This window comes from Rhea pennata, chromosome 16 (assembly GCF_028389875.1).
Source record: "Rhea pennata isolate bPtePen1 chromosome 16, bPtePen1.pri, whole genome shotgun sequence".
NCBI lineage: Eukaryota > Metazoa > Chordata > Aves > Rheiformes > Rheidae > Rhea > Rhea pennata.
The window spans coordinates 11,111,014-11,119,939 of NC_084678.1; positions in this window are offsets into that span (position 1 = coordinate 11,111,014).

Genomic DNA, 8,926 nt, shown 5'->3' on the forward strand with positions numbered 1-8,926 from the left:
GTACAATCGCAGTCCAATCAAGCTTCAAAGCTCAGACGACTTACTTGGGATAGGTATTTATAATACTGTTCCCAGGAATTGTGGTCCCTTAGCTGCAGACAGACTAAATACTAGCCTGTTGATTGGAGTGGTTGCCCGGGAATGGTGAGGCTTGGCTTCTTTTCAACCTGAAGGAGTTACAAACACGCATCTTAACTGCTGTGAGACTAACCACCAAACAGACTTACTAGGTAGGAGTTAGCTTAGTCACATTTTGGATTGTAAATGCCTCAGTTCTACTTAAGTTTTAAGCTTTATTGAATCTGGCTCCTTTACAGTCAGAGATTCCTAGTGATTACTAAAGAATTATGTTTTCAGCAAGTAGGCTTTCCCCACTGTCTCTTATGGGCTACATATTAATTGTGAAAGCTGTCTTGTGTTTAGCCAGTGCAGTTTGAATGGGTAATGAAAAGGAGTGAATAATTGCTTCAGTGCAGGGAGCTCTGGGGCAGCAGAAGCATCCCTAATTATTACCATGCTTACAGTATCTCTCAGCAGGGACTGCGAGTGTGGCTGTATACTAAGTTACTGTGGTCTAGCTCTGAAACAACTCCATTGAACTCAGTGGTATCCTTCCAAATTTACTTTAAGATTAGAGCAGAGTTTGGCTTACACACTGCAGTTAAAACATCATTCTGAATAAGAAACATTTGTTAGTGTGCCTTTCCAGATACAGTCTGAACACGATATTTTGAATGGTTTCTTCAGAAGTTGATTGTGGGTCACAGTGTCAATGTAGGAAGAGAGCTAGTAATTAGTTATTGTCTTTCTTTCCCACCCCACCCCCCAAGAAAGGTTCCTGCTGTCATTATTTCTTTTAAGAAAGAGAATTACAAAATATATACCAGCTATTTCTTCATGTGGGAGCTTCCAGAACAGATAAAAGGTTACTGTGTTAGACTGAAACAGAGAGTTATTGTATACATAGTTCCATAGTGGGTGGGACAGGCATGTGAACCACGGTCATTCTCCTGTAAAAAGCATTTTATGTTTTCATCAAATATGCACTGATAATAGCAATACTATGTTAAATATTTTGTTTTATTAATGCAGTTTCTGCAAAGGTTGGGTTATTACTTTTGCCAGCTGTCGCTGCTTTTGAAACCTGCTTGCTGTACTTTCCCCCCTATCAAGCTATCACCCTTCCCACTCCCAAGCCTTAAATATTAAGAAGCTTTCTTAAAGAAAGTGCTTGATCTATGTGGGTGATAGTCACAATGCCTCTCTGCCCCGAGGAAAAGCCATGTGTGAAGTTGAGCTCATATGAGCAGACTACAAGGTGTGTGGAGCTGTAGGTGGGTACTGGCTTTAGGCAAGGTACCTGTGCAAGATGCCACAGTCAGGTTTTAGTTCTGCAAGTCCTAGCACTAATAACTATAAAGGTGAGGTGGTGTTAGCTGTCCTGCCTTTCTGTGTCATAGTTTTGATTTTGAGTCTATATTTTGCCGCTAATAGTGCCCATGGCTTTAAGCCAAGTTACTCCCTTGGGAAAATGCCACGGTCATCTTTTCTTTGGACTTCCTCCAGGGAAAATTGCATTCACCGATCTCCTGGGCATCTCCTTTTAATGATTCATACTCACAGAGGAAACAGCATGTACAACTCCAGTTCTGGACATCCTGCTGCTGATACAGTGTAGAGAGTTAATATTCCCCTTTAATGCATAAGAGATCCATTGGGTCACTGAAGGATTAGAACAGCCAGAGCCAATTGTTTTTCCTGAAAAAATACGGTTTGGTAAACTTAAGTAAAAGTACAAGCGTGAATAGCCCTAACCTTAGTACACTGAAGGGATAAAAGCTTTAAACTATGCAAGGAAACATTAGTTTCAGAGAGTGAGTTTAAAGTATAATGTTTTGTTTTATTGCTGCCACTGGCAGTGAGCCTTCATAGTTCAGACTGTGCCCTAGGACTGGAGGCGACGCGCCGTTCCCTGTGGTGTTAGGCCAGCTCTTGCCGGAGTCTCTGAAGGGGTTAGCTTCCACAGCGAGACTGTTCCTTCCGGAGCCATGCTGAACTCCCCGCACGTGTGTGTCCTTCTGCTTGCACTCAGGCATCCTCCATGGGTGACAGCAGTGGGAGAGACGGCAAGGTGAGAGGCAGGAGACAGGAGATGCTCTATAGTGTTCAAGCAAACTCTGACGAATGATAACCCCATAAAAACAGACACTTCTATCTGTTTACCTTCTCCCACAAATGAATCAAGTGCTGTGTGGCCCTGTGCCTTTTTCATAAAGAATTCACAGTCTTTTTCCTAAAGCTGGAAAGAATAAATCTTTGGAGAGGAGAAGATGAGCAGGATACATTCCATTTTTGTTATTTTTCTTCTCCCAAGAAATTTAGAAGTTATTACAAATCTATTAAAAAAGTAATGTTAGAAAGGCATAAACTAATGCTAGACATGGCTGACATTGACTTTTACTAGTAAGATTGTCTAAAGTTTAGAAAGGGACCGAAGTTCTGAGATTTTGAAACTCACTCCTTCCATTACTTACGGCAAGTCATATATTCCTCTGCCAGTTCCTGCGCTGCTCCCTTCCATTTCTGAAATCATCATCTCAGCGCTTCAGTTAAATGCTGGGACTCTTGACATATTACTCAGCAAGTTCTTGATTATTGCAAGCTAAAACTTTATTTCGATGTAGCTCCCAGCTTTGAACAGACTGGGCCTGTCCTTCGGCACTTCCATAGAAGTCAGGGACACTGATCAGCTTAGCAGCCAGCTACTGTGACATGAGGGAGCTGGGAGAAACAAGGTGGGAATTTCAGGTGGTGTGGGATGATTCTTGTAAATCCTCCTGGTTCATGAAACCAGTTGTGTCATGTACAAAAAAAAATACAACATATATCCTGGGATTTCATAGCTTTATTTATCCAGTGGTGCCTGTTGTAGTCTCTGTGCTTGAATGCTTTTCGTGCATTCTGATAACTTCGAAGAGTTTTAAAAATAATTATCAGTAAAAAATAAAAAAAATGGAAAAAATTGTCAATATAGAAAGAAGAAGCTGAGAGGACTTATCGGTCAGATTTCTTATTTCAATTCAAGAGCTCTACAGTTTAATTGTAACTCATTATAAATGCAGTAATATTTGACATTCTTTGTAGGGGATAGTTTAACCAGATAGTTACTTCATGACTAAGTTTAGTATTTAAAACTGTGAGTTCTCAATAATGAAAGTGAGAGCCATGCATGAGAAAGATAGCAGCTAAACAAATTTTCTCATACATAGCTCTGACATATGCAGTTCACCTTTAACCTCCCAGTATTATTTCTCCTACAAAGGATTAGTGCTGCAATGAAAGCTCTCCAATATTAATTTTGTAGTGAGAACCTAGGACAGACATGAAACTGAGTTGATTGTCATTTGTCACAGCTGCATTTCAAATTAGTAAAAATAATAGAAGATTTCCAGGCCTGATGCAATGTGGAGCAATTACTTTTGCATTCAAAATTCATATGACAGTTTTTGTGTTTTAGGTGAAGAGGATTTACCTAATTTGAACAGAGCTTTCCAGAAGTGGCTGGTTACTCTTCGACACACTTTGTCATTCAATAGCCAGCATATGACCTGCCTGATTAAAGGTGGCACAGTCCTCTATGACCAGAGCTTAGGATTTGTACTAATGGCTTTTTGTGTAACCTTCAACTTTGTGCTTCATTTTGCCCATTTGTAAAACAGAATTACAAGTTTCCCTCCCAAACACATAGTCAGCATTAGTTGGTAACGGCTTGGGAAGCACTAAAATATTATTCTAACAAAGACTTCAGAGTGTCCAAGTAAAAGCCAAACCTCAACTCCTTGTTCTTGGACTTTATGAGAAAAGACTTTTGGACTCTTGAAGAAATACTGAAAACTTTTGTTCTTTCCCCATTTCAAATATGCATCCACAACCGTTGATTGTTTGCTCTCCAGGAGCAAATTAAACTGTTTCTCCTCACAAAATAACCTGAAAACACCTAGGATGTCTTTTTTTAGGGTGAAAAGTTAACGTTGAGTCTTCTTGACATTATTTTCTGTCCTTCAGGACATTCTGCAGGCTGCTGCCCCATTGCAGTCCAGCCTCATAACACCTAAGTTCAGTTCACAGAGAAGCTCTGAATTGCAGAAGTCATATCCTGACTGCCAGTTGAAAATCCCTCCCTCAGCAGGTATTCCTGTTCCTCCAGGACCAAATGAGGCAGGATTCTGTCTCAACCTCACTGCTGTGCATCAGTTTGTTTGAATTCAGATGTTGAGTTAATCTGTCAATAAATTCCAGAGTACAGTAGCAGCTGGATTACAGGTACTGATATAATTGTGACAGAGATTTTCTAACATAGCACAGGTCACCGTGTTGTATTTAGAAAACACAGCTTTTGCAGTCAGTCTGTTCGGAACCAGGTCATCATACAGATGTTTGAGCAAAATGACACTCCCTCAAATTTCATGGATTTGTAATAACATAAAATTTAAGAAAACTTAAGATTTTCTCTCATTCTAAATTCTTAGCAAATATTGCCTAGATTCCCAACGCTTTGGTATAATACCACAAATTTTCATATATCCCCTAGAATCAACATTGAGCAAATACAGTAAAACAATCTAGGTGATGGCAGAATGAATAATGCTTACAAAAGTAAGTAAATTATAGCTCAAATAAGTAAACACAGCTCAGAAGCACCTGTTGGTCTTGTTAGTATAGAGCAGCACCACTCTGCCTCGGGAACGATGCCAAAGTGAAGGCCTGGTAGGCAGAAGAACATGTCTTCTGGCCAGCTTCAGTAATGGCTTGGGCTGAGACTATGCAGTGAATGTCTTGACTAGTTTAATCCTCCAACAGGGAGGTGAAATGTGTGCCCTGCCAGACCCCAGTTAAAGCACAACACTTCTGCATGCTCTAGCTGCAGCTGCTTCCTTTTCAGCGCACATTGGCTGCACTGCTGTGAAAATAAGACCCGCTATTACTATCTACAAACTGCCATAAACTTTCATGTAAAGGTCTAAAGCATGGAACGGGTGTTTAAATATTGTCAAACATGCCACAGATCCAGGTTCCTGGAACAGCTCATTGCAAGAGATGCAAGCTAGCCCTCCCCTGGCAGTAAACTCTAGTAATTGGAAATGGCCTGGATGTCTTTGCTTGAATACCTTGGCCATTTACTCCGGAAGGCAAGTGAATAAGTCACTTTAAGTGGCGGGCAGCATATCCTCTTACCTTCTAGTGAACTGCTGTGTGTGTAAGGTTGCACCTCAGGGCTTAAGGTGCTAATGAGGGATAAGTAAACATATAACTGCAGGGAAGTAATTGCGCTTAAAAGACAAAAAAGACAAAACAGAATGATATGTAATTTTTTTAGAGAACTATTTTTTCTGGACACGTTAGGCACATTTGCCACTGCCTGTCATAAGTGTTGACTCCTAAGTTGCATGTTGGATGAAATCCCACTCCCATTCCCTTCCTGTTGTAGGATAATAACCAGGCAGGCCTATGTCAGATGATTTCAGCACAATAGAAACTACACAGTAGTAGATTTTCTGAAATGGCATAGTGAAAGAACAGTGATACACATGTCCGTTCCTCTCTAATTTGTTGCCCACATAGATCCAAAGCTTTTACTGAGACTGCTCCCGCTGGTGGCTGTTGCAGAGCTGGGGGTCAGCGTGTGCCAGCTCCCAGCCCTGGCCATGCCTTTTGCTCCTTGTCTGTGATGAAACCAGGTGGCAGGTTTGAACTGTGTTGTCCCCCATGTTGGATGGAGAGCCGTCTGGGGCTCCCAGCTGGCTATGGTGCTGCGGTTCTTTCCCCTGAACATCACAGTGCACAAGAAGGGAACGGGCAGTGCATACCTGGATGTGGTTCTGAAGCCTCCTTGTACAGCAGGCTGTAACAGGAGACCCAAAACCCTTGCTGAAGAGCTCCCTGGCAACTTCTGCATTTTACAAGTGGAAAATGAGCAGTCCAGCTTTCAATCTGACAGTTTCCTTTTATCTCTTAAAAATGTGAAATACAGAGTACAAATATTTCTGAGTCATCTACCATTTTTTCCCCAGCCCTTTGACAGAACTAGCGTAAGAGCAAGAGATGTATAAGATACTGTTTTGTTGACATCTTTCTCTTGAGTTATTTCACATTGTTTCTGATAAAACCTCATTGACATGTCTTCTCATTCCATGATCTTTTTAAATTTAATCTCCCTCTGATAACCATAAACTACCTAACCTTTGCTATACTTAAACATGAGAGTTCTTTTAATGTGTCTTTATATTGAAGCTCCTGTTCATTTTGATAGCTAGTCTAGGGCCTGTTCCTACTTTACCAAATTGGAAATGTTGCATATGGGCTAAATGCATAAATGTCATCTTAATTCCAATGGGATCACAGGAAAGTTAGTTTCTGATGGAATGTCTTTATAAATGCAATTTTAAAAGATTTTTGTGTAGTTACTCTGCAGCACAAATGATTAATTTGCTCTTCATTGCTACTTGTGATTTTTCGTATTTACTGTATCCTGTCTTTCCCCTTCCCCGTAGGTCTCTACGCTGAAGACTGTTTCATAGTTAGTTTTGGTTTGTTTTCTCTAGTGTGCACTATTCTTTGTCTTCAAACCCACTTCTGCGTAGGCTATTTACAGGACTATAATAAATAGTTGCTGCTCTCCACATCATTTTTTCCTGCTAGTTCAATAAAATGAAAGTTTACTTTGAACTAGATGAGTCATCATCAGATGAGTCAGAGTAAATGAGGGATTGCATGGATTAGCAAACAAAAGCAGCGCTAGAGCCAGGCTTTCTGTAGCTTTACTGTGACAAACAGGAAAGTTCTTTGCAAGGTCTTCTAATTTTTAACTTACGGAATTTACATGCCCAGATAGCTCTCAGGAAGAGACCCAAGAATTCACCTAAGATTTCTGTTGAGAAATAGGTTAGAAGAAATTAATTCTTTGCTAACTAATACTTCTTCCACTACAGAGACTAAAGCTTCTTCCTGAGAAATACTTACATATTTACAGCTATTACTAAGAATAGATATTTTTAGAAGATTAGAAGTTTTTGCAGTTTTTTTCACAATGATAGGATGCCTGTTGTCTGCTTTACACCTTTTATCCCTCTCTGCCTTATTCTCCTGTTGTCTTTGGCTGCACATTTAGATTGTACAGGGTAGGAAACTATATGGGCTGGTGTTCATATGGCACACAGCACAGCCCAGATCTGTGGTTTGTAGGAACTACAGCACTAAAAATTGTAAGTTCTCTTAACAACGTTTTTCAAAGAGATGCTTTTTTGTGATAAAGAATGAGAGCACAGATTAGGCTGTTGCTGTAACTGACACAATGAATTGATGGCTAGAAGCTATTTTATCTTACTGATTCTGTTTGGAAGCTATCATCAAATTATAGACTCGCCAACACACACAGCTTTTGAAGAGTTCTTTTTATTTTCTACTAAAATGCAAAGAGCAAAATATATATAAAAATACAACTTTCAAACTATCTGAACCCTGAAATATAAAAATGGGGACGAATCCAGCCTGCTGGAAATAATCTTTCCATTTTGACAGAAGCAGATGGAAGAATTCCCACAGAGGTTTCTCTGTGTGAACCAGCAAGTGCCTGATTCCTCATAACCTGGCAGCAGGTGGCAGCCTTAAATTGCATTAGAAGTTTCACACTATGCTGTTGGTGTGGTCAATGTTTTAGACCAAAAGGAGGAATAGTGGCAGTAATTAAATAGTCCCTTGGATTTGAAATGCACCATCCATTAGAAAGGTTTAAGAATTTGAAATCAGCTTTGGATCTGAATTTCACTGCTGTGTAACCATCTTAAAATAACTAAATAGATAATACCACATCGCAGTGTTAATGTTTTGGGTTTGAAATGCTCTTTCCTTCATCTGAATATTTCTGCCTACTCACCACTATTGTGACTAGACAGATATGTTCCCAGTAAGACAAAATGCCTTCAGAATAATAATATTCCATTTGGGTTATTAGACTGAAAGGCAGCAATCCCTTTTTCTGTGTTGTGTTATACGTTCACCAGGTCACCTGGCAAATGTTGCTTAACTCCTGCCAACTGACTTTCTCTAAATCTCTCTCCTTTGCAAGTACTCTGATTTAAAGATTTTATTCAAAGCAAGGTTAATAGCAGTGTACCCAACGTAAAATAGAGAAGTCTAGAATTAAAGCTGTGTGAATAATGTGCATTCCAATTCAATGAGTGAAAAAAATATCCAGGGATGAATCAAAATGAAAATATTTCTCAAGAAAGTGAAAAAGAATCCTCAGATGAGTTAGGTCAGCTGGAAGATTTATTTGACTGGACACTATGCATTGCATAAATCATTGTAAAACTCATTTGAGAATTAGATTTCAGTAATTTTCAAAATGAAACAAACATTTTGATTTTATTTGATTATATCTCCTACTTTTTTTCCTGTGAAAACTATTCACAGAGTTTAAGTAGTTTCATCCACATCTAAGAACAATTTCCCTCCAGCTCCATTTTTCAAAGTATGAATTAGCTGCTGAACATAATTTGCCCATCCTTATTAAACACAGAATATTAGTTGGCTAGACACTCACACTTAGTACACATATGCACATTTACCCATATCTGAATCCTTTTGTATTCATCTATTTACAAATTGGCTGGGCCCAAATGCTACAGCACAAGACCTAATTATTTGAGAAGAGAGAGAGAGATGAAAGGTCATTCTCTATTACCATTACTATGATGACAGATGCATAACTCTTGCACTTGTTATCTTACAGGAAGAATGCTATAAGTCAATGAGAGCCTGTTGTTTGGCACTGCCTTTATTAAGTATTGCTACTGCTAATTCTGGAAATGGAATTGGGAGGATCCATGCCTTGCTAGTTACCAAATGAACGATATAGGCAATTGGA